Below are 27,473 nucleotides of genomic sequence, written 5' to 3' on the forward strand. Positions count from 1 at the left end.
AACACGTGCACTCCCAGCTTGCGTAGGTAGGCCGCTACCACCACGAGGCACTTTGTAAACACTCGTGGGGCAGAGGCGAGCCCAAAGGGCAGCACACAATACTGAAAGTGCCGTGCGCCCAGGCGGAATCTGAGATACTGTCTGTGAGCTGGCAGTATCGGGATGTGAGTGTATGCGTCCTTTAAATCCAGGGAACATAGCCAATCGTTTTTCTGAATCATTGGCAGAAGGGTGCCCAAGGAAAGCATCCTGAACTTTTCTTTGACCAGGAATTTGTTCAGGCCTCTCAGGTCTAGGATGGGACGCATCCCCCCTGTTTTCTTTTCCACAAGGAAGTACCTGGAATAGAATCCCTGCCCTTCCTGCCCGGGTGGTACGGGCTCGACCGCATTGGCGCTGAGAAGGGCGGAGAGTTCCTCTGCAAGTACCTGCTTGTGATGGGAGCTGAAAGACTGAGCTCCCGGAGGACAATTTGGAGGCAGGGAGGCCAAATTCAGGGCGTATCCGCACCGCACTATTTGGAGAACCCACTGGTCGGAGGTTATGAGAGGCCACCTTTGGTGAAAGAATTTTAACCTCCCTCCTACCGGCAGGTCGTCCGGTACGGACACTTGTAGGGCGGCTATGTTCCCATGGATCCAGTCAAAAGCCCGTCCCCGGCTTTTGCTGTGGAGGCGCAGGGGGCTGCTTAGGCGCACGCTGTTGACGAGAACAAGCGCGCTCGGACTGTCCCTGTGCCTGACGAGGCCTTCGGGCCGGCTGGTTGTACCTACGCTTTGCAAAAGAATAGGGTGCAGCCTGCCGGGCCCGGGAAAAACGCCCGCCCGTGGGGGCGGGTGCTGAAGGCGCCCGGTGGGAGAGCTTGTCGAGAGCGGTTTCCCGCTGATGCAGTTGGTCAACCATCTGCTCGACCTTCTCACCAAAAATGTTATCCCCCCGGCAAGGGACGTCAGCCAGTCTCTGCTGGGTGCGGTTGTCCAGGTCAGAGGCACGCAGCCATGAGAGCCTGCGCATCACTATACCTTGGGCCGCAGCACGAGATGCCACGTCACAGGTGTCAAAAATCCCCCTGGACAGGAACTTTCTGCACGCCTTCAGCTGCCTGACCACCTCCTGATAAGGCCTGGACTGCTCCGGCGGGAGCTTGTCGACCAGGTCCGCCAGCTGTTGCACATTGGTCCGCATGTGGATGCTCATATAGAGCAGGTAGGATTGGATGCGGGTCACGAGCATGGAGGATTGGTAGGCCTTCCTCCCAAACGAGTCCAGAGTGCGAGACTCCCGCCCCGGGGGCGCCGAGGCGGTATCCCTCGAACTCCGTGCCCTCTTGAGAGCAGAATCCACGACCGCTGAGTCATGGGGCAACTGGGGCCGCATGAGCTCTGGGTCAGAGTGGATCCTGTACTGGGACTCTGCTTTCTTGGGAATGGTGGGGTTAGTTAATGGTCGCACCCAGTTCCGAAGCAGCGTCTCCTTCAGGACATTGTGCAGCGGTACCGTGGAGGACTCTCTAGGTGGTGATGGATAGTCGAGGACCTCGAGCATCTCGGCCCTCGGCTCTTCCACAGAGACCACGGGAAAGGGAATGCTGATAGACATATCAAAGGAGGCAAAGGAGAGACTCTCAGGAGGTGAGAGCTTCCTCTCCGGTGACGGCGTGGGGTCCGAGGGAAGGCCCGTAGACTCCTCGGAGGAGAAATATCTCGGGTCCTCCTCTTCCCCCCACGAGTCCTCGTCCTCGGTATCGGACATTAGCTCATGTAGCTGAGTCCGGTACCGGGCCCGGCTCGACGTCGAGGCACCGAGGTCTCGGTGTCGTCGAGCGGTGGACTCCCGCGCCGGCGGGGACGGAGCTCCCTCCATCGACGTCGATGGGGACTCCACCTGCGTGGCGGTCGAGACCGGCACCGCAAGCGGCGGCGGTGTCGACAGCCCCGGCGCCGGGCTAGAGCTCGCCGGCGCCACAGTCATCGGCGCCGGGGGCGCAAGCACCCCCGACGCCGGCACAGCCTGGCGCATCAGCCCTTCCAGGATCCCCGGAAGGATGGCTCTGAGGCACTCGTCCAGGCCCGCTGCCGGGAAAGGCGGTGGGGCCGGTAAGGGTGTCGGTGCCAGAAGCTGTTGGGAGCCAGGAGACGGCACCGAGGTGCCGGAACCCCGACGCGTCGGTACCTCCACAACCGACGGAGACCTCTCCTCTCGATGATGACGCTTCGGCGTCGACTCCTCTTCAGGATGCACCGAGGGCGTCCGGTGACGGCGCTTCTTATCCTTTTTCCGATGCACGTCACCGGCGCCGGAGGGCATGGAGGAGGAGGAGGTCGATCCCCCTCGGTCTCGAGGTACCGGGTCAGACAGGGTTCGGTCCCGTGGCTCACGAGCTGAGGGAGTGACCGGGGCCGACTGCCCACGCGGCCTCTCAACCCCACTCTCACCGGCGGACCGGCGGGCCGACGGGACCTGTTCTCCTGGGGTCGCTGCCATCGGTGCCGATGTCTCGGGCATCGATACCGGTACCGAAGAACCGGCCTTCGATACCGATGCCGTCGAGGTCGACGTCGAGGGGCCGGCGCAAGTTCCAAAAAGACGGTCCCGCAGAACTTGCCTCGCAACCTGAGTCCGTTTCCGGAGACCGAGACACAAAGCACACGACTTGAGATTGTGCTCCGGCCCGAGGCACTGGAGGCACCAAGCATGGGTGTCGGTCTGCGAGATCGGCCGGCCGCAGCGACCACACTTTTTAAATCCACTCGGGACCTTCGAGGACATCGACGGAAAAATCGCGTCGGCGAAGTCAAAGTCGGCAATGGCTAAAATCACACCACGAAAAAATTAACCGACCGAGCGGCCGCTAGGCCGCAACGTGGCGTCCCCGCTAGAAGCGAGGGAAAAGGGGAGCGCGTGCTCCACACGCGCAAAATTCTTTTTTTTTTTTTTTTTTAACAATACAAAAGAAAAAGAAGGAAACCGAACGGTAATCCAAAAGCGACGATCCGCGTAAACGCGGTCGAAAAATCCGGCGGCTGAACAGAGAGAGAGGCAAACGCACAACTCTCTCCAGTCGCGGAAAAAAAGGAACTGGCGGGAGCGGTCGCGCACGGGCGGGAAGACGGCCGCGCATGCGCGGTGGGCGTGCCCTGCGTGCCGACCGTCCCGCGAAGCTTCTTTCCGGTTGGTGGGGGCTGCCGCGGACGTCACCCAGTCGTGAGAACAAGCAGCCTGCTTGTCCTCGGAGAACAGTTCATACAGAATTTAATGGCATAATGGCTAGGAGTTCCCACAAAGATAGGATTTTGCCAAATACTCTGGTCCCTATACTGGATTCCTTCAGAAACCAGAATTACATGTAATCTGTTCTGTATGGTCTTTTGGTCATTGCATGATACAGGGCCTGGGTATCTATAAAGAAAAATGAATAGGTATGTGCCCTCTTGGGCTTTGTGTTCTGGCGTGATATTGAATTAGATCATCTTTGGACTGAATGAATGTCGACTTGTTAGCATCAGGAAGCAAGTTTTTGGTGGAGCTGCTTCAGATTATTGAATAAATTGTCTAGAAAGCAGAAGCCTGACTTTGAGGATCAAAACAAGATCTTCTGCATAGCCATGCACACAGCTGAGCCACCGGGCTAACCTTACAATTAAACTGTTAAGGATAAAATGTATTTTTGGAAGCAGGTAAGTGCTTGACCTGGTACGTTCTTTTGGAATGTTTATGGTTTCATCCTTCTTATGTTACAGCTCTTATTATAACTTGGAGATTCACATAACAACTTTACCCTGCAGTTGGGAAAATGCTTGTATTCTGTATTCTAAATTAGTATCTTGCATGAGTCAGATGAACAGTCTATGTACTTTCAAAACCTTGGACTTGATCTCCTAGGAAAACCACTTGAAATAAGAGCATTCAGTAATAGCTTGTTGTAGTGCTGGATAATGCCCCAATGAAAGGGAAATCTCTTCATACTTTTATTATTTCCAACTGGCAATTGCTTGTAATTGCAATTGACAGTGATTGCTGCAGGGAGCATATCTTAACCCTATTTACCAAGTCATACATCTAGACGAGGTCTTAGAATACTTGGGGGGGGGGGGGGGGGGATAATTCTATAAAGTATGTGCTAACATTTAAGTGCTGATTATGCATGCAAATCATTAGAATAATGGCACTTACATGCTTATGTATATGTGTATATGCCAGAATTCCACTTAAGTGCTATTCTGTAAGTAAACACATTTCTTACACAGGGGCCCTTTTACTAAGTGTTGGTAAACACAACGTGGGCTTACCGCTCGCTATTCCAGAACTATATAGTTCCTACCTGCTGCGCATGTCATTCCGGCACTACAGCACCAGTATTTACCTGGCAGTAATCGGGAAGTGTTGTGCACTGCCTCGTTACTGCCAAGTTAGCGTGGGAGCCCTTACTGCCATCTCAATGGGTGGCGGTAAGTTTTCCTCCCTCCAAATGGCTGTGCAGCAAGTGGTTCACTTACCACACAGCCATTTCTTGCCCACAGAAGAAGACAACCTTTTACCCGCTGCATTAAAAGAGGATCTCAGCATGTGTCAAAAACACACACTGATGCTAGCGCAGGCCCCCATAGTGGGCTAGATTCTAAAAGAAATCGGTGCTGAAAAAACCCATTTCAGCAGTTTTTTAAAGCCTACATTTACATGCGGAGCACCTTTATTCTATAATTACACAAGTAACTCAAAACCACCCCCGATCTGCCCTAAAACGCCCATGACCCTCCCATTTCTGCATCCCTTTTATGGGCCATGCCTACATTTATGCACTTAAGTCCCAATTAAATTTAATTAGTGCCAATAATTGCTTGTTAAAAAGCCAATTATTGGCACTCATGGGCTCGTTATTCTACTAAATTGCAAGCGCAAATCAGGATTGTGCTTAAATTTGCACACACAATTTTTGGCGACTTTTGTAGAATTAGGGGGAGTGTGTATTTTACAGATTGGCATATACATAGTAAAAGTCTGGGCATAGTATGGGTGGGACTCACACTTAGGCAGGTAACTTAGGGGCCCTTTTACAAAGCAGGTGGTAAGCCCACTGCAAGCTTACCATGTAGCAATCCAGAACTACCACTGGCCAGAAATGCCATGCACTGGGGGTGGAACTACCGGTAGTTCCATCCCCAGTTCAGGCAATTCCGACACTAGCAGAAATATTTGAAAAATATTTCCCCAGGGGGTTACCTGGTGGTAATTGGGCAGCGCCGCATGCTAGCTGGTTACTGCCGGGTTAGCGCGTGAGCTGTTAACGTCACCTCAGTGGGGTGGAAGGAAGTGCTCCCCCTGCATGGCCATGCGGTAAGTGCAGTCTTATTGCATGACCATTTCTTTTTTAGGCCTTTTTACCCACTGTGGTAAAAAGGGCCTCAGCGTGTGGCAAAAACGGCCACCACCACTAGCTCAGGACCCGTTTTACCGCAGCTCAGTAAAAGGGCCCCATATAGAGTACTATAAGTTACAGCATTTAGGTGAAAACACTTATAACAGCTCTATGATGAATAAATGCTTGCACCTAAGTTATATAGAATCTTAAACTCTTGAAAGAGATACAAAAATCACTAAACTAAATAGCTCTTTCCCTTCTGTGAGATACAACCACGGGGCGAAGAAACACTATAACAAAGGTTATAGATGTCGACCCTCAGTATCATTAGAAACGACTAAGGCACTTCCAGTGCTTCATGTGATAACAGCAATTGCAGGACTCAATTAGAAATCCTACTCGCTGACACATTAGTCTTTGTTATTCACATCCCCAGGTTCCACTAAACAAAGTATGTCAAATCGCACTCTGTGATGTATAAATTAAAAACAATCAGTGTTCAAACAATACACCCAACTAAATAACAAAACATAGTGGAGGACTGGCCTAGTGGTTAGAGCACCAGTCTTGCAATCCAGAGGTGGCCAGTTCAAATCCCACTGCTACTCCTTGTGATCTTGGGCAAGTCACTTAACCCTCCATTGCCTCAGGTACAAACTTAGATTGTGAGCCCGCCTGGGACAGAGAAATATCCAGTGTACCTGAATGTAACTTACCTTGAGCTACTACTGAAAAAGGTGTGAGCAAAAATCTAAAATAAAAAAAATACAATATTCATATATAAATACTTGAATCAAATCAATAAATAAGCACATTTTAAAATTATTTATTTATTAGGATTTATTTACCGCCTTTTTGAAGTAATTCACTCAAGGCGGTGTACAGCAAGAATAAATCAAACATGAGCAAATAGCAATACAAAGTATGGCTTAGTATACTACTTACAATGTCAACACAAAACATAATAGAACATTTTAATTGACAGTGAAGGGTATAAGCAAAGATGGAAACATTTAGATAGGTAAGAGAGTAAGAAGAGTTAGAAAGTAAGGCAATTAATTTAAAGAAAGTTGCACATGAGTTCAGAGAGAAGGTAAAGCAAGTTATGATTTTTAGTGTACTGGACTGTTGTAATGTTGTGTACTTGGGCCTGTCTAATTTTTGTTTGCAGGAATTGCAAATGGTTCAGAACTCAGCTGCACAGCTGGTGTCTGGCCTTTCACTGTTTGATCATGTATCTCCTTTGTTGCGACAGCTGCGTTGGTTGCTAGTGACACAGAGGATTAAATTTAAGCTGCTACTGTTTGTCCATCAGGGACTATATCATGACTGTCCTTGTTATTTGCACACTATCCTCCAGCGGTATGTACCATCAAGGATATTGCATTCAGTGGACGCTTGTTTATTGTCAGCGCCAGATTTGAGGCATTTGCGTCTGCAAATGACTAGAACTGGTACCCCTTCTGTGGCCGGACCTTTGTCATGGAACAAGTTAAGTTTCCCTTGGCGCTGAAGTCTCAACAGAACATCACATCTTTCAAACTGATCTTGAAACGTCATCTCTTGGATCACCCTACTGACCTGTAACATCTTTTGGTATCTATGTTGCTGTATTCATGCTGTGCTAGTTCTAGTGTGACTGAGTAATTTGTATTTTAGATTGTGTATGTTAGGTTGTTACCTGCCTTGGACAAAGGCAGGTTATAAATAAATAAACATAATTAAACTGATACTTCAAAGGTATTTACCTATTTTATTAATACAGCTTTCTACGAAATTTATATTTGTTAGAAAGCAAAGTTGAAGAATATATGCCATTGTAGTAATTATTTTGCAGGATACTGTGATGTGTGCTGAGATGTTGACCATACACAATTCTACTATAATGGCAAAGTTATAGGAAAATGCTACTATATTTAAAAATGCCAGTGTTTCTAAAATTTCCATAAGTATGTTTAGGTTTTATGTTGATGCAGGACAGACTGTTTACTTACAAATCCATCATCGTAAACTCCATGACATTATTTAGGAGAAAACAAGAGTTACTCACACCTATATGCCTTGTGCCCTCCCATGTTAACTCTGGGCCCCCCAAAAAAACAAAAAATATTTGGTTACGCTACTGGTATACAAATGCTAGAAATCTAAAAAAAAAAGATGGGAGATGTAAAATATATAGCACTGAAGGAAGACGTAGACATAATTGGAAGGACAACAAATGGGACAATTTGATACCAAGCTACCAACTAATTGCAATGATAGATCAAATTGGTGGAGGAGTAGCACTATCCCTCGGATTCTATATAGCATGCCTAGAGATCCGTGCCATAATCCATAACTTAATTGGCTTAACAAGCTAATCAGTGTTGATAACAGCTCTTAACAATAATGAGCACTAATTGGCAATAATTAGAATTTACATGCACAACTCACCATCCGCATTCTGTAATGCAGTGTGCCTAAGTTCTAATGCATGCAGGCAAAAGGGGCATGATTATGGGCAAGGAAATGAACATTTCGTGGGTGTTCTGAAATTTATACACTGTGAACTGGTCACCCTTCCAAGACCTGGCCAGGGCTGACCCTGCTTAGCTTCCTTCACAAACTTTCACCAACACCAGGCTTCTTATAACCAAAGGTTTTATTAGTTGCCATTTAACATAATCTTCAGGGCTTATTTATTCTTTAACTCAAACATTTCTTCTTCAATTCAAACCGAACAAAAAGGCATTACTCAGGAGTCTTCTAATTAAACCCTTTCCAGACTTAAAGCAGTTCCTCAAACGTTCACAGTTCAGTCAAACAAAAGCATTTACTTTTCATTTAAAGACTTTCTCAGATGGTAGTGCAGCTGTCACCTTTTCAGCAGAGAGTTTCAAATGTCCACAGAGTTCAGCCAGTACCTTCAAGGGGATCCTCTTCTCTCTTCTCTTTCCTTTCCAAACTCAGGTAGGTATAAGGTGGTTAATTAGCTTCTCCACCCCTAACGGTTCTTCCCCTTACTTCCAGGCAGGATCTAGCCCATAACAACTTCCACCTGTTTCCACCCCAGGACTCTCCCTGGTCCTAGCAACCTCCACCTGGACATTCCCCCTACTGGCTCCCTCTAGTGACTCCTCAATAATGACATGGCCTCGACATTTTCCCCTCATTTCTATGGGACCAGCGCCCTCTAGTGGCGTATCCAGGATAGGACAGCCCCTTATTCTTCACAACACGTAGTTATAGGATATGGCCAAATGCGCCTAAATCTACACGCCAGGATTTACACCATGTTTTCACTGGTGTAAATGGAGGTGCATAGATTAAGGTACTGATATATCAACTAAGTATATTCTATATACCTTGCCTAAATGTAGGTGCCGCATATAGAATATGCTTAGTTGGCATTAATTTCTGTGCTGATTTTTAAGGCGCCATATATAGAATCTCCTCCTATATATTAAAGAGGTCATTGAGTCAAAAAAAAAAAAAAATTATGCAGGAAACAAAATGTATTGTAGAATCTTTCGGAATAGTAATTCAGAGTGTGAAGGAGAAGAGAATAGAAATGGGAGATTCCACAGCTTGCCTGGCCAGATGAACACATTATAAATTAGGGACATTGACTAATTTGGCAACACAGTTTGTCTCCCCATTGAAACTTCCTTAAGATGAACTGAATTGTTTTCCATGTGTTTTGAATTAAAGGTTGTGGAATATTTTGTTTTGTTGTGGGTTTTTTTTTTTTTACCAGTGATCAATAATCCAGAATGAGAAACTGTTAGCGGGTTTGTTGGTATTTTTTCACTGAGGTATTTTCTCCACAAATATTTTGAATGTTTTGATTTTACAGACTGTTTTAGTGGGTTCACGCATGTGGAAGCCCTCCAATACAAGTACTTTGAGCAGGTAACATAATTTGATTTCAATTACCCCAATATACTGTAGATTGAGTAAATGGCACATCGAGACATTCCAGGGAGGTAAAGTCTCTAGATGAAGTAAATGATAGCTTCCTGGAAGAGCTGATTCAGGAACCAACAAAGGGGGAGAAATTTTAGACCTTACAGAAATACAGAATTTGGTGAGAAATTTATATGACTGCTCTAAGTTTAATAAATTTGTTTGTATTGTAACTATATACCTCTCTTGATTTGTAGACTCCTGAAGCAGGCGTTTTTTCGCCGAAACATGGCTCCGTGTCAAGTGTTTTTTACTTTTATTCAATAAAACAGTTTGATTACTCACCCCCCCCCCCCCCCCAAGGTGTCTTGGGAGTGTCATGTTGATCTCACTACTCTTTTGCTGTTCCTCTATTTACTAGATATATCACATTTAGTGGAGTATCATCAAAGCGATTTACAAACTTTAAGGAGCTACAAAAGGAAATATATGGGTTCTTTTACTAATCTGCAGTAAAAAGTGGCCTTAGTGCATCCTTATGTGGGTCATTCCTGCACGCCATGCTATTAATATGTAACCTATCGCTAAAATTGTCCATAGTACCTGAGGATTGGAGGGTGGCCAATGTGATGCCGATTTTTAAAGAGTTCTAGGGATGATCCGGGAAATTGCAGACCGGTAAACCTGATGTCGGTTCCGGGCAAAATAGTGGAAACTATTTTAAAGAATAAAATTACAGAACACATAGACAAACATAGTTTAATGGGACAGAGCCAGCATGGATTCAGCCAAGGGAAGTCTTGCCTCACCAATTTGCTTCATTTCTTTGAAGTTATGAATAAACACATGGACAAAGGTGAGCCGGTTGATGTAGTGTATCTAGATTGATAAAGTTCCTCATGTGAAACTCCTGAGAAAATGAAAGAGTCATAGGATAGGAGGCAAGGTTCTGGTGTGGATTAGGAATTGGTTATTGGACAGAAAACAGAGAGAAGGGTTAAATGGTCATTTCTCTTAATAGAAGAGTGTGAACAGTGGAGTGCTGCAGAGATCTGTACTGAGACCGGTGCTATTTAACATATTTATAAATGATATGGAAATCGGAACGATGAGTGAGGTTGTTAAATTTGCAGATGACACAAAGCTATTCAAGGTTGTTAAAACACATGTGGACTGTGAAATATTGCACGAAGACATTAGGAAATTGGAAGACTGGACATCCAAATGGCATATGAAATTTAATGTGGACAAATGCAAAGTGTTGCACTTTGGAAAGAATAATCCAAATTGTAGTTACCTTAGGCTAGGGTCCACCTTGGGGGTCAGCACTCAAGAAAAGATTTAGGTGTCATTGTACATAATACACTGAAATCTTCTGCAAGTGTGCGGCGGCGGCCAAAAAAGCAAACAGGATGCTAGGAATTATTAGGAAAAGGATGATGAATAAGACTGAAAATATCACTCCATGGTGCGACCACACCTTGATTATTGCGTTCAGTTCTGGTTGCAGTATCTCAAAAAAGATATAGCGGAATTAGAAAAAGTTCAAAGAAGAGTGACCAAAATGATAAATGGGAGGAAACTCCACTCATATGAGGAAAGGCTAAAGAGGTTTGGGTTCTTCAGCTTGGAAAACAGACAGCTGAGGGGGGATATGATTAAGGTCTATAAAATCCTGAGTGGTGTAGAACGGGTAGAAGTGAATCGATTTTTCACTCTTTCAAAAAGCACAAAGACCAGGGGACACTCAATGAAATTACATGGAAATACATTTAAAACAAATGGAAATATTTTTTCACTAAAAGAATAGTTAAGCTCTGGAACTTGTTGCCGGAGGATATAGTAACAACGGTTAGCGTATCTGGGTTTAGAAAAGGTTTGGACAAGTTACTGGATGAAAAGTCTATAGTCTGTTATTGAGATAGACATGAGGGAAGCCACTGCTTGCCCCGGGATTGGTAGCATGGAATGTTGCTACTAACTGGGTTTCTGCCAGGTACATGTGACCTGGACTGGCCACTGTTGGAAACAGGATACTGGGCTAGATGGACCATTGGTCTGACCCAGTATGGCTATTCTTATGTCCTTATGTTCTTACATATGGAATCAAGGGGTTAATCAAATAAACAGTTTGATTGGTCAGCAAATCCTTAAAAACTGTTGTTAAAATCTTCTAATGAATTTTACATTTAGAAGGGTAATGTGATTAAATTTATACGTGTAACGGACAATCCTCATGGGTGGTATTTTGAGCTAATTGCCAACATTTCAATGAGTAAGCAGGTGCACGTGCTAACAGGGTATTACCATAGTCTAAAAATGTCTGATGACTGAAACATAAACCAGAGATAGAAGGTCCATATCCTCTAAATATGGATGTAGCACCAATTCCTCCATAAATAAAAGAAACAAGTTTTGACCACTGGTGAAATATGTAATTGAAATGTTAAGTGAGGATCAAAGGCAATACATAGGATTTATATAGAATTCTGTGGTAGCGTGGGTGGTGGTTGGGCATAGAACCTTCAAAGATACAGACACTCAAGAGGGTTGCAGGTAAAACAAAATACTTTATATTCAAAAGGGAAAACAAAGCCTGTTCCCTTCAAAGGGATAATGAATTGAGAATCCAAGTCTCTTTCAGTTCATGTAGTTTTATGTCCTTGTTTTGTCTTCATGATTAACTAAACTGTCTTTCTCTTCACAATTACTCAATCAGGCCTGGTTCTGGCCTAGCCTCGAGGATTAGAATTTCCTCAGATCAAAGGAAAAATTCCCTACCTTGGCAGTCTTCTGTTACTTCATACAAATATTGTGGAGGCATAGGCAGAAGACAGCTCCTACCTTCCCTGGAACTTTGGGCACTGCAACCCCACTTGGAACACCTTTGGAGGATCCCTTTCTCCATACTCATGGCCTCCTTGTTCTGTTCCCCCACTAGGGATTTTAACTTGCTCTCTGCCTGAGCCTCTCTCTCCTGACGCAGCAGTCTAGCTAACATTCCTTTAAGGTGGCCCGGTGAGGGAGTTCTCTTAAGGGGACTGAGTTTACCCCATCCACTCTCTCCTGAATTCATAAGTAGAACTGGTAAGCTTCAGCTTATGTTTAATAAGCCAATCTGCTCACACATTCAAACATTTATTTATTTTTGATAGAACAGATGACAAAAGATTGATATAACACACCAGTTAAATGCCATCTGCATAATAGTATGCACTGATCCCATGATCTTGTACAAGGGTAGCTAAAGGTCCTACAAAAATATTGAACAAAACTAGTATCAGAATTGATCAGAGATCACAGCTATGATCATCAGGAATCAAAAAGCATCACAAAAGAGTGATTGGTTAGAAAGAGTGAAACCACTTAAGAGTTTACATCAAGCATGGATGTTGTTTAAAAATATCCTCTTGGAAGCCCAGTCAAAAAAAGGTGGAAAGAAGGCCAAATGATTGCTAGCATAGTTAAAAGATGAGATAAAAGAGGCTATGACAGCCAAAAGAACATCTTGCAAAAATTGGAAAATGGATGCAAATGAAAAAAAGCACTGGCATATTAGATGCAAAAGGATTGATAAAGTAAGCAAAAAGAAAATGTGAAAAGAAGCTTGCCATAGAGGTAAAAACTCATAATAAAACTCTTTCAGGTAAATCTGAAGGAGTGTGTGAGGGAGTTGATTGGACCATTAGATGATCACGGAGTAAAAGAAGCACTCAGCGAGGACAAGGCCACCGCTAAGAGACTAAAAACCCCCATTTTATGTAGAACATTGAGATCAGATTTCAAATGTCCAGGGCAGGTTGTGCTCAATTTTACAGGAGAATCAAACTTCTGTGTACACTATTGATAGTTGATATGAAGCTTTGTTTGTGACATCTTCAATTTTAAATATTTTATTTTCCTCCAGGGCAATTATATGGGGATTATTTTCCAGTAACTGAGGCTACTTTATTGCATGGAATGAGGTTAGAAAATACAGTTTTGTTGGGTGACCTTAATTTGCATATAGATCAATTTGATGTTGATATGATCTCTATCCAAAATATAGAACAGGAAAAGTTCTCTACGATGACGAATCACAGAAGGCAAAAGTAGAGACTAATAGACGATTCACCACTGGAGACGTGAGTCCAACAGTCTTTATTATATCAGAGATAACGACCCGACACAGGCCGTGTTTCGACGCTAAAAAGCGTCTGCATCAGGGGTCAATAAATACACCAAGTAATGAATGCAAAACGAAGAGTCCTACTTATATATGTGTTGTCAACTCACTGATCACGTAGCACCAAACAGAATATGCTGGATCCAGCATATTCTGTTTGGTGCTACGTGATCAGTGAGTTGACAACACATATACAAGTAGGACTCTTCGTTTTGCATTCATTACTTGGTGTATTTATTGACCCCTGATGCAGACGCTTTTTAGCGTCGAAACACGGCCTGTGTCGGGTCGTTATCTCTGATATAATAAAGACTGTTGGACTCACGTCTCCAGTGGTGAATCGTCTATTAGTCTCTACTTTTGCCTTCTGTGATATGATCTCTATGACTTTCTATGTATTTTTATCACCATTAGGATGGTTCCAAGTGGTATGCAATTCTACGCATGCCCTTGGTCATACATTAGATTTGATAAGTGATTCTCTGAGTGTGAGTAATTACCATACTGTGGTTTAGACTTTTGTGTTTCCATTGATTATTGTAATTTTTTGCTATAGGGGCTCCATGCTATAGATTTGTACAAAATGCAGCTGCCCACTTAATTTCAAGGGTTTCTTGTAATTATCACATTTTCCCAGTGTTAATACAATTGCATTGGCTTCCCATTCAATTGAGGGTACATTTTAAACTTATGAATTTTATTTTTAAAGCTCTTTATGATGATACTCCTGTATGTATTGCTGCCTCCCTGAAGATTTACACACTGACTCAATCTTTGTGCTCTGCTGATAAATGCTTCCTTGATGCACATTAGATTGGAAGGATATACAGACTCTCTTTTCAAGGTTGCAGGCCCCACATTGTGGAATACACTGCCCCAGAGTTCACACTTGATGCAATCTTTGCTTACAGGAGTAGCCTAATGGTTACTGTTGTAGCCTGAGAGCCAGGGGAACTGGGTTCAATTCTCACTACAGCTCCTTGTGACTCTGGGCAAGTTCTTAACCCTCCATTGCCCCAGTACAAAACAAGTACCTGTATATAATATGTAAACCTGTTTGATTGTAACCACAGAAAGGTGGTATATCAAATCATCCCCTTAACCTCTCCCTTTACATTTTGAAGACAGTTTAAAGCACTTTTTCCCATCAAACCTTTTCCTGTGGATGATAGTGCAGGTTTTAAAATAATTATTTTAGCAGAGCCGTACGATTGTGGGTTGTTGATTGTTTTCTGTTTCACTTGTATGTATTTATATATTTTAATATGTAGTCATGTAATTTTAATTGTAGGTTTCTTTGTATGCCACCTAGTTTTGTAGATTGTGCAGTATAAAAGAAATTTGTAAATAAATAAGTAAAATATATGTTTTCAGTTGCAACTCCCTGTTTATGGAATAGTCTCTGGTTGACTTATCCCAGGAATAAATTATGGTGTGTTTTGTAAAATGATTAAAGCTTAGCTTTTCCCTACCTAGGCAGGATGCGATAGGTACTTGATGTTATCTTAGCATGAGAGTTAAGAATATATATTTTTTGTTATTGTTGTGGTTTCTTGTACTATATTATTATATTTTTATTTAGTACATCTCTTTTGGCAATCCTAGTGCTTCAAGAAGGCTCTCTATAAAAATGTCAAATAAATAAATAAATAAATACAAGAAATTGCTTTCCACATGTGCAATTAACTCCATCTATTTTTAAAAGATTTTCAGGCATGAGATCCAGCAAATTGAGTTTTAGTTTACTGAGGGGCCCTTTTACGAAGCTGCGTAGGTGCCTATGCATGCTCAACACATGTCAATTTGGAGTTACCGCCCAGCTATCATGAGGCCTGTGCAGTAATTTCATTTTTGATGTGCGTCCGCTATGCACCTCAGAAAATATATTTTATTTATTTTCTGGTGCATGGCAAAACACGAGCAGTAACTCTGACTGGACTTGATGCGCATAGGTGATTACCGCACGGTTAACATGAGAGACCTTACCGCTAAGTGAATGGCTGGCAGTAAGGTCTCAGATCCAAAACGGACATGCACCAATTTTTATTTTGCCGCACGTACATTTTTGGCAAAAATTTTAAAAAGGCCTTTTTTACAGGCACGCTGAAAAATGGATCTGCGCGCGCCCAAAACACGCACCTACACTAGTGCAGCCCATTTTTCAGCATGCCTTAGTAAAAGGACCCCTTAAATTTGGGGGCATAATATTGTTACAATTTTCTGTGTAGTCTGTATATCATTCCTGTGATATTCATTATTCTTTATTATAGCATTGTTTAATTTATTGCCAGTTTCATTATACTTTGGATCATTGAAATACAAACTGTTTCTGCTAGGTCGCTATAAATCCCATGTTTCACAGAAAGGCAACAAATTAGTCACATCATTCTGACATCTTCTGTAGGATAACCTTTTTATCACATCCAAATGATCTCATCATAATGTTGGAATGAACAGGATTTCATTTGCTAATGACTCAGAAAGTTGGGAAAAATGGATCTCTATGATATATTACTCTTCCTAACACTGAAAAATTCATATGGAAGACTTCTGGGCACTGATGTCTGTTTGAGGGTCTTTACTAAAGCGCGCTCACATTTTTGGTGCGCGCTAAAATTGTGGGCATGCTAAACATTAGAGACGCCAATGCATTCCTAAGAACGTCTCTAACGTTTAGTGCACACACAATTTTAGCGCATTCTAAAAACATGGGTGCACCTTAGTAAAAGACACCGCTATTGGTACAGCTCAAGCTGTTATAGTAGATGATGGCAGAAAAAGAACTGCACGGTCCATCCAGTCTGGCCAACAAGATAAACTCATATGTGCTACTTTTTGTGTATACCTGACCTTGATTTGTTTCTGCCATTTTCAGGGCACAGACCGTAGAAGTCTGCCCAGCACTAGCCCTGCCTCCCAACCACTAGCCCCGCCTCCCACCACTGGCATGACAAACCATGGAAGAAGATCAGAGAAAGCCATGTAGAAAATGAGAAGCATTATGATGACGATCAATGCTGGGAGTTATTTTTTAATGGCAAGGGTATGGGAGCTGTTGCAATAGTGATAAGGAGCTCTGAGTTTTCCCTTAAGGGCCCTTTTACTAAGCCACATAAATGTTTACACGCGTGGTTCTTGCAGTAATTTCATTTTTGGCGCGCGTCTGACACACGCATCTGAAAATTTTATTTTCAGGAGCGCGTATTGGACGCGCGCCAAATGGCATTTGACACGCATAGGTCATTACTGCCCAGTTACCGCGTGAGTCTTTACCATTAGGTCGATGGCTGGCGGTAAGTTCTCAGACCCAAAATGGGCGTGCGGCAATTTTCATTTTGCCGCATGTCCATTTTCAGCAAAAATGTAAAAAAGGCATTTTTTTACAGGTGCGCTGAAAAATGATTCTTCGCGTACCCAAAACACGCGTCTTCACTACTGCAGGCCATTTTTCAGTCATCTTTGTAAAAGGACACCTCAGTATCTGTTGTGCCTCTGAATGTTGGTCATGTTTTGAATAAATCGTTCCTTCCTTCTAAATTGCTTACAGAGCATGCACTTTTCAAGACTGGCAGGATTTGGACAGACCTGATGCTGTAAAAACTTTCACCAAGAATAGATGGGATTAAGGGGAACTATTCATTCTGTAATTTGTTATAAATGGAAACTGTCCCAGTTCATTGCCTTAATCCTGAGCTCAAACCAGATATTTTTGTTCACATGAAGCAATTCTGTGCCATCTTCTTTTAATCTTTGCCTCCTGCCCCAGCCTCTGCACAGCACTATCTGTAAGTTTATTTTTTCTACTTAACTTGTTTAAAAACTGCAACATTTACAATGACTGGATGCTGTGATAAGCTATTGGCCAGCCAAAGGGATTTAGTCCAAAAACAATATCTGTTTGTGTGATGAAGCCTTAGAATGTGAGAAATTGGGAAACATTTAACAGCTAAACGATTTTCTCTCTCTGTGTATGTGTATCTATTAATATTGTATGCCAGAACAGATGGACAGAGGTATCCTACTAAGAAAATCAATGTTAAGCTTTTAGGAAAAGAAGAAAGAATTTCACAGCATTTGAAAAGATCCGTATTTATAAATTCATGTCTGCAGTGTTTAATTTTTATTTTTATAGAAAAGGTCTTTCCTTATACTGTGCTAGAGGCTTTGTTAAGGAAAGTAAGTCACATTTATATCATTTTCTCAACAGAGAAAACCATTCCACTTTTGCCAGTCACACCAAGGTTATTTCTGGATTAATATCAGGCCTAATGCTTATTTCCCATACAAGAAGAGTTCATATGACAGAAGACATAGAACTGGTCGATCTTCTGTACTAATGTATCATAGGTTGATTTACTAGAAGCGAAACTCGGCCACAGTCAAGGCAACACATTGAATTGAATGGTGCTTGTTTAAGCAAAAAAATACTTGAGATTCATGTTGAGTTTCATAAGAGATGGAAACCAAGGGCCTCTTTTACTAAGCTGTGTAAGCGTCTACGCGCGCCCAACGTGCATCAAAATGAACTTACCATCTGACTACCGCGTGACTCTTGCGGTGTTTTCATTTTTGGTGCGCATCCGCTATGCACGTTTGAAAAATATTTTTTATTTTCTGGCACACATCCAGCATCTGACCGCATAGGTCGTTACTGCACAGATTCCTTACCGCTAGGTCTATGGCTGGTGGTAAGGTCAGACATTCAAAATGGACGTGCGGAAATTTTGATTTTTCTGCACGTCCATTTTTGGGGGGAAAAGGCATTTTTGGTATGTGCGCGCACCCAAAACCCACGCCTACACTACCGCACACCACTTTTTACCGTGGCTTAGTAAAAGGACCCCCTGGATTTGAGTGAGCATTTGGGGGCTAAGCTTCTTCATGACGTCAGTAGTGTTCGTCATTTAAAAGGATTACCAAACGTTGTTAGGAGCAGCAGGATTTATCATTTTCAGTCATCCACAGTTCACTGAGAAAATGGTTAAATACATGTTTGTTGGACTACTTTTTTGATTTTTCATAAATCTTGTGCTCTTTTGGTGAGAATCGCAGAGCGAAAAGAAAATCAGCAGAAATGAGTTACTGCATAGCCCTATCATATATTTGGTTTTGGTTAATCCAGCTTCCAACATGTGGTACATATGGATGTGAAGGACTAGCAGTGGGTGTTAATAACATTGTACTTTATAAAAAATAACGATTTTTATGACATCCAGTTTGTTTTCCACTAGTGGCATTCTCTTATGTGATATGTATTAAGTACAGGGTATTTACATAAAAGATTACACTATGTAAATATGTTTGAATTATTTTATGTTTAAGTATAAGTGAGAGTGGGATGTTTGACCACGGAAATTCAAATCCTGGAGACAAGAATCTTAAAAAGCTTGTTTATTGATGAAAAGACTCGACACAACTGTTGTGTTTCGGCCGTCAGGCCTGCATCAGGAGTCTTGCTCAATAACGTGTCGTTTATTGAGTCTCAGACGCCAGGAAGAACAGCTGATATGTGCAGTAGGTAGCACGTGATATGATGATCTGTTGTATTTTATGTTTATATTTAATTTCCTGTGATGAGGTTGTATAAGATCTTCAAAGCTAGCCAACTTTATCCCTGCAAACAGATAATCGGACAATTAAAGCTAAGTGACTACTTTCTTTGACCAAAGTGTGCACACTTAAGATTGAACAATACACAGAAACATAGGAATAGAGAGAAGAAAGATATAGGGAGTAAAAAAAAAGAATCTACTTACCCGATTGGAATCCTGTTGGAAGTTGTGTGCTTTTGAATCTGGAAGACAAAAAGGAGTAACAACGCATCATGTTCTTGACAAAAAAAACTCTATATTAACTGAATTAGTTTAGGTCAGTGTTTAATGAAAATAGTTATACTTATCTGAAACTGTTTCTATGATGTTATTTGGAGGGGCATAATCGAACGTCGCCGGTGAAATAGGTCGCCGGCAATCTATTTTGGCAGCGGCGCAACAGCTGGACGGAACCGTATTTTTTAAAAAGATGGCCGGCCATCTTTTTTTTCGATAATACGGTTTAGCCCGGCCAAATGCCAGAGTTCGCCGGGTTTGAGATCGCAGGTTTTGTTTTTCAGTGATAATGGAAAAAAATGCCGGCCATCTCAAACCCGGCGAAATCCAAGGCGTTTGGTCATGGGAGGTGCCAGCATTTGTCGTGCACTGGTCCCCCTGACATGCCAGGACACCAACCGGGCACCCTAGGGGGCACTTCTAAAAATGTTTTAAAAATACAAATAGCTCCCAGGTGCATAGCTCCCTTACCTTGGGTGCTGAGCCCCCCCAAATCCCCCCCAAACCCCACTCCCCACAACTCTACACCATTACCATAGCCCTTATGGGTGAAGGGGGGCACCTACATGTGGGTACAGTGGGTTTTGGTGGGGGGGGGGGGTTGGAGGGCTCAACACTTAGCACCACTAGTGTAACAGGTGGGGGGGGGGATGGACCTGGGTCTGCCTGCCTGAAGTGCACTGCACCCATTAAAAACTGCTCCAGGGACTTGCATACTGCTGTCAGGGAGCTGGGTATGACAGTTGAGGCTGGCATAGAGGCTGGCAAAAAAGTGTTTTATTTTTTTAGTGTGGGATGGGGTTGGTGACCACTGGGGGAATATGGAGAGGTCATCCCCCATTCCCTCCGGTGGTCATCTGGTCAATTGGGGCACTTTTTTGAGGCTTAGTCATGAAATTTAAAGGACCAAGTAAACCCGGCAAAATACTGATTAACGCCGCTTTTTTTTTAAATTATCCGCAAAGGCTGGCCATCTGGTAGCCACGCCCATGCCCGCCCATGTCCCGCCTTCGCTTGGCCACCAAAACACCCCCTTGAACTTTCGCCGGTGCAGCGACGGGAAAGCTGTGAGGTGTCAAAAACGCCGCTTTCAATTATACCGATTTCGCCGCTTTTGCAAGATCGCCGGCCATCTCCTGATTTATGTTGGAAGATCGCCGGCGATCACTTTCGAAAATAAGCCTGTTGTTGTCAGAATGCTAAAGTTCAGGAAGACAAATGTACAAATTGATATTTGTTTGGCTGAATAAGAATTATATTTTCTTGATTTTTTAATTATTAGTGTGATAATAAATAAATGTTTAATGTTAAGTTCCCTACATGGTGTCGAGTTTACTGGGAAACTCATTACCTCCGGCATTGACTTACCAATATCCATTTTCTTAAATTGTAATACCATCTCTCCAACATCAAGGGGCACACAAAACAAAAGCACTGAGTATGGATTACAGTGTGTTCTCATTATTCACGATGGTATGGTTCTTGGAAGACTTCGCGAACTGCAAAATTGCAAATACCGAACCATTGCCCCTATCAGAAAAAAGAGTTTAGGTTCCTGCTCTGGAAACCCTATAGGATTGGTAATTTGCAATTTCCTGGATGCTTGGTGGACATTCCCAGAAGCAAACACCAAAATGAGAAAAGCAAAAGTGAAAGCAAAGAAGACTGTTTTGAAACACACATATCCACGAATATGTCAACAATGTGGCACAAATAGCCCATAGTGGTCTCAAAGAACGTCACCACGGATAAGCAAAATCACGAAGACCAAAATTACAAATAGTGAGAACACACTGTTTATTGTACTGGCAAAATAGCAGTCTGAATAAAACAGAACCATTGGTGTAGCAAGGAATGAATGGACCCTGGGCAGAAAAATTAAGATTCCCCCCTCCCCCCATAACACTATCTCTCCCAAGGTAGTGGGGGGCAGGGGGGGAGTAGAGGAGAAAGCCCTTCAAAGCTGCAGTTAAATCCTGCAAAAAGCAAACACATTCCAGACCTATATAGAAAACCTGTCTTAGTAATAGAAATAGAAACTGAAATGTATATCAGAGATGCACATTTCCTAAAACTGACAGATTACAATTAATAAATTCAGAAAAAATACTTTTTTCAGCCTTTGTTGTTTCTCTTTTCTGCTTTTCTTAACTCTCTTTCCAAAGTATCCTGTCATTTTGATATTTCTTCTATCTCCGTCTTCTATTTTTCATCCCTATCCCCATCCTCCCCTCATATTCAGCACTTGCCCTCTCAGTGTCCCTATTCCTCCCTTGTGTCCAGCATCTCTTCTCTTGTCCCTGTCCCTCTGCTTATCCAATTTATTGCCTCTCTCTTCCCCTCCTTCCACACTTCCCACCCCAGGCACTGCCCCCAGGTCCCAGCATTTTTCTACCCCCTCCTCCCTTGGGGCACTCAATTCTCAACAAGCAGCCAGCAGAGGCAGTGAGGTAAACACGGCCTTTCCACTGCTGCATCCCACCTCTCTGATGTCATTTCCTGTAAGCCAGACATGGCAATGGAAAGGCTCTGGCAGCTGTTTACCTCACTGCCTCTGCCGGCTGCTTGTTTCAGATTTCAAGGGCCTGGGTGGGGACACTGGACCGGTTGCCAGTGCAAAAATAGGTGGTCCCCCTACTATTGGGCAGTCCTGGTCATTTCGTTGGGCTCGCTCAGTGGTAGCTACACCCCTGAACAGAACAACTTATACTTGGGGTTTTCAATAGGTGCTCCTCTTCATGTTAGTTTATTTTTTAAGTGCAAGTCATTATTATAACTACTGTCCATATGATCAATGCAATAATACAATTTATACATTTTTAATGCAAACGGAAAGCAGAGTATCCTTATCCTAATGCAAGCAGCTGATATTGTGCAACAACTGTATCACTAGGGTTTGAAATGGGTTTTGAAAATTCTGCTAAGCTGGGTACCTGATAGCAGTACTTGGTAGACAGTAACAAACTCATTAAATTAGCAATACTAGACAAGTATGAAATATTCACTACTGATTAATTCATTACCATGTTTTGCATAATGAAAAATATCAGGCATGAAACTAAAAACACATTTTATTTTATCAGTGTAGTGCTATCCTTCAGTTGCTACAGGATTGCTAAACAAAATTTTATCCTTTCAGGGGATGTTTATCGATATTTAACTGCACAGAATATAGGTATCTGTGCATAATAGTTTGCTATTGAAGATCACCCACACAGTTCTGTCTCTTCTAGGCTCTCAGCACTGAGAATGAAGGGAGAGGAGCAAAACTGGGATACTAGGGGAGTCTCTCCATTCTGTTGCAGCTTGGAGCTGGCTAGGGCCCTCGGAGGAGTCTGCCTCTTCTCTGTCAGCCAGACAGCAATGGTCCACTGCTTTTATTCATTACCCAGAATGTAAGGCACTAAATTTAACAAGGAACACACTCAGCGGGAATTTATTGGTCTTTTGCAGTGTGATTGCAAAGTGGGATATATGGATATAGATTCCAGTTACTGCTGACACCCAAATAAGGCGAACAAAGCCTGAGTCTGATTATTCATGGTCATATGTATGAGAAGGAAAAACAAACTAAGAAATGTATACATACACATTCATAGGTTCACTTCTATGGAAAAAATGACCAAAGCAAAATTTAAAAAAAAATCCAAATACATTGTAATAATATTACAAGATAGACACATCAGAACATGTAGTAGGCAATGCAAAGATATTCAGCACAAAGGCAGGCCAAGACAGGAACAATACATCAGAAATGATTCAGGTGAAGATAGATTGCATTCAAAGAGAAAATAACAAGCTGTGATCAAAATGTAGCTGATAAAGAACTGTTCGGTTATAGCGTATATAATCTCTGTCTGTCTGTCTGTCTCTCTCTGACAGACTGTGTCAGACTGATTGGCTGACTGCCTAGCATAGCATCTGAAATATTAGCATAACAGCTATTTTCTGGTGTAGCCAAACTTAGAATAGCATAGCATTCGTGATTAGTCCACTAATTGTGTCATATGTAACAAGATTTAATATTAGAGGTAGCACTTATTTATTTAAAAAAGCATTGCAAATACATTATTGCAACCAGTCTTGGGTTTCTATTGTATTTGTCTCAGGGGATCTGTTTGTTTACAGAAAATAATGGGCTGATCAATAAGGCATGGCTGTCTGGCTAGACATGGTCAAAAAATGCATCGTAAAATTGGATAGAATAGTGGTCATCATTACAAATCTTATATGCTATAAAGATGCTGAATAATATCAGTTTTGGAAATGTACATGTTAAATACAGGGCTCAATGTAAATAAAGAAAATATTAAACTATATTTTGGGAGAATTTCAGAAACTGTAAAGTGTGAACAGATATGTTTTTTGTGAGAACACCTCACACAGTAAGTGACTTGATTCCACCATTTTAACCAACAGAGAAAGGTGACCTATGCTGGAGAGGATGTAGGTGCTATGTAGTCAGACTGATTCTGTGCTTCCTGGCACACTCCTCCCTTCTATGTGGAGAAAACTGTGCCCTTGGCAAAAATAATATTATGCTATGTAGAGAAGAAATACCTGCAGCATACAGCTGATTCTGTGGGATTGCAATAAATTGGATTGGATTGGGTAGCCATGATTTGTGGGAGACAACTCCTTAGAGGATACTAACCGCACACAGAGGATAACAGTAAAACCACAGAGCAGAAAGGAAGAAAGCTTTCCTTAGCTTGCTGTTAAAAACATGGATTAGTGGCTCTGATCATTTTTATTTTCTTTTGCTTTCCCCTCCCTTTTCTTCAGTTTTGTGTCCTCATCATGGCCACTTCAGTTGTCCTGGACATGAGGTGGAAACTTTACGCCAGGACTTCCCAAACGTGTCCTGGAAACTCCACAGCTAATCAGGTTTTCAGAATATCCACAATGAATATGCATGACATACATTCACATACAATGGTGTATTGCCACACTGGGACTGACCAAAGGTCCATCAAGCCCAGCATCCTGTTTCCAACAATAGCCAATCCAGGTCTCAAATACCTGGCAAGATCCCAAAAAAGTATGAAACATTTTATGCTGCATATCCCAGAAATAAGCAGTGGATTTTCCCCAAGTCCATTTTAATAATGGTCTATGGACTTTTCCTTTAGGAAGCCATCCAGACCTTTTTAAACCCCGCTAAGCTAACCACCTTTACCACATTCTCTGGCAATGAATTCCAGAGTTTAATTACACATTGAGTGAAGAAAAGGTTTCTTCAATTCATATTAAATTTACTACTTTGTAGCTTTATTGCATGCCCCATAGTCCTAATATTTTTGGATATCTTAAAAATCTGACCCAGCATAGTTTTGGGAAGTCCTACATTAGGCTCACCATGCCTATGCCAGCAGGGATCCTCCTTCCTCCTGGGTCCGAGCACATCCTTTTATGTTATGCCTGTATAGTCTCATGCTTTAATATGCAGAGCTGGATCATTGGTAAATGGTAGTTTTAATGAGACAAAGGGTTTATTTTATTTTGAGTGGACCTTTTGGAAAATGGAGAAGAAAGTGACTTGCTAAGTCTAATTTTCTGGCTTTTATATCTAGGGCCGTTTACTAAGCTGCACTATAGGTGTGCTAGTGTTTTTAGTGTGCGCTAATGCTAGAGACACTCTTAGGAATATAGCACGCCTTACAGGGCCCCTAGAGTAAGAATGAGTACCCAGTGAAGAATAATAATTAAATTAAAATCTTATTCATATGTCACTATTCTGGGGCCTTTCTCCTTTTATTAAAATAAAACTTTTTTTGTAATTTTGTTGCATTGGAATGGCTTCTGGAATACGCAAGACTACAGATAATTGGATTGTAAAATCCATGTATTTGGAGATCATTGATGTGCCAAGGGGATAATCTGCTCTATTTATTGCTCTCAAAAGCCATGTAGAAAGTGCAAGTGTATTTGAAACAGAATAGATTAGATGGGTCTCCTAGGAGTTTTTATTCTGTCTGCAGATCATTGGAATGTTCGAAAACTATTTCAAGTGAATCAGAGTTGAAGGTGTGTAATCTTTAGAACAGTTGACTGCATAGAATCAATGTCTGGCAAAACATATCAGAAAGAACATTTTGCTATCTACATTAAGGGTAATTCTATTAGTGCCTAAAAAAAAAGGTTTCTGTGACACACAAGATCTGCGTATTTCACAGTATTTGGGCAAAACAGTTTGACATTCCACCATCAGAAATAATACTCTACAGCAGTATAGTGAGATGCTGTTTCACCATTGGATTTTCACTAAGAGTTATATTTTATAGCAATCAAGACCCCTAAAGCAGGTGATTCGCCAAAACACAGACCATATCCGGCCACTCAAACATCATTGTGATGCTGACACATTCCTAAATGTTCACTGTGCTTCTTTGGATAATTTGGTTTGGATTTTGTACTTTGGATTCCCTCTCTTCTTTCCTATTGTCTAAAGATAGGTACCAGTTGTGAATATAAATTACAGAATAATAGCACTCACATGCATGATTGGCACCACTAATTGGCATTTAAGCCTATAAGTTCTAGGCACTATTCTGTAACATACGTGCCAATGTCAACTAGTGCTTAAGTTCAAGGGGGGGTGTAAACATGGGCTGAGTTTGGGTGGGTCATGGGTGTGACTCTGGAATATGTGCGTAACTTCTAGTGTACTATAAGTTATAGGTGCTTCAGGGCACAGTTAGGTGCCAACAGTTACAACTGCCATTGACTTAGTGTAATTCAGCATTGGTGCGCTTAAAGTTAAGGTCCAACAGTTACACCAATATTCTATAATGGCGTCTTAGCACCAAGAAGCCATTATAGAATTGGCACTATGCGTATGGCATTGAGGTGCCTAAATCTGTGTGCCAATTTATAGAATTGCCACCATTATGCTTTCTGCAATTTTCCATGTAACATATTGGTTTGCATGATTATCCATGAGAGGCAAGCTCTACGGTATTATGATTAATTGATGAGTGGGTTGTGATTTGTGGAAGAAAATTAAAAACAATTGCGGGTGTTTTCTCAAAGGATCATCTTCCCGCATACAGCTCCACTTCATCCTGCCATGCCCCCTGGCTACTTCCCACTTTCAATTGTAAGGCAGCTTATTGGTGCTAGCTCTAGAAAGAGTGTGAGATCAAAGACATTGGGCAGATTTCTGAGATCTCCATATGGTCTGGTGCTTCCAGTCATGGGATAATGGGGTTATTACAGTCTTTCTCGATATATATATACTTCTCTCCAACTCAATCAACTATAGTTGTTTGTTGTTAAAACTGTGAATAAGCAAACATGGTTCAGAAACTGTGTACAATTATCTCATATACCTAGGACGAAGGAGATTTGAATATGTTTGAATTTAGAAACATTTTGCTAGAGTATTTGTATGGAGTTGAGGTAGTGAGAGCTGCCACTATGTGGTTTGTCTTTTTTAGAGGCCTGCATCTGGGAGGTGGAGTAGGGTGATCACATGTCTGACTCAAAGCTAGCACTACGCAATGTTCTACAAAGTTCTTTAATTTCCATGTAAGCACTTGTCTGGCTTCCCTGGGTAAATCTTCAGATCACTGGTATGATTTTTCTACTGATAGCCTTCAAGTATATTTTTCTTTGGATGGGGATCATGCTACCAGTCTCGTTAGAGTGTCCACTGCTGTAAAAGCCATAAATAAATGGATCATAGAAAAATGGCTGAAACTCAACAATATACAAATGGAAGTATTAAAATAGGGCTGCCAGGGTCAAGGCAATTGGCTTTGTTGTCATAGTTTGACGGTGTATCTGTGGCAGTGAAGGACCAAATTCAATATCTAAACATTCAGATTCATTTTGTATGGACAATCTAACATTTAGCAGATCTTGCTTTTCCTAGCTGTGACTCATTTAACACTTGCTGGAGAAGAAAATCTAGTTGATGCAAAATACCATATTGTGGAATATATAGCTGGAAGAAAGGATGACCCCTGTCTTGGCCATGTTACTCTGACTCCCTACCACATTTTGGATGCTTCATAAAGTGTTATACTTTGTTTTTAAGGCACTTAGACATTTCTGTGGTTGGGTATTAAAGCAGTGGCATTAACGAAAGGGAAACTTGTTATTGCTTCAGGCAAAGAGAGACTTTGAAAAGAAGGTCACCTTGGAAGCAAAAACACATAATAAAGACTTTTTTAGGTACATTAGAAGCAAGAAGCCAGTAAAAGAATCAGTTGGACCGTTAGATGCCCAAGGA

Source organism: Microcaecilia unicolor, chromosome 5, assembly GCF_901765095.1.
Source record: "Microcaecilia unicolor chromosome 5, aMicUni1.1, whole genome shotgun sequence".
Classification (NCBI taxonomy): Eukaryota; Metazoa; Chordata; class Amphibia; order Gymnophiona; family Siphonopidae; genus Microcaecilia; species Microcaecilia unicolor.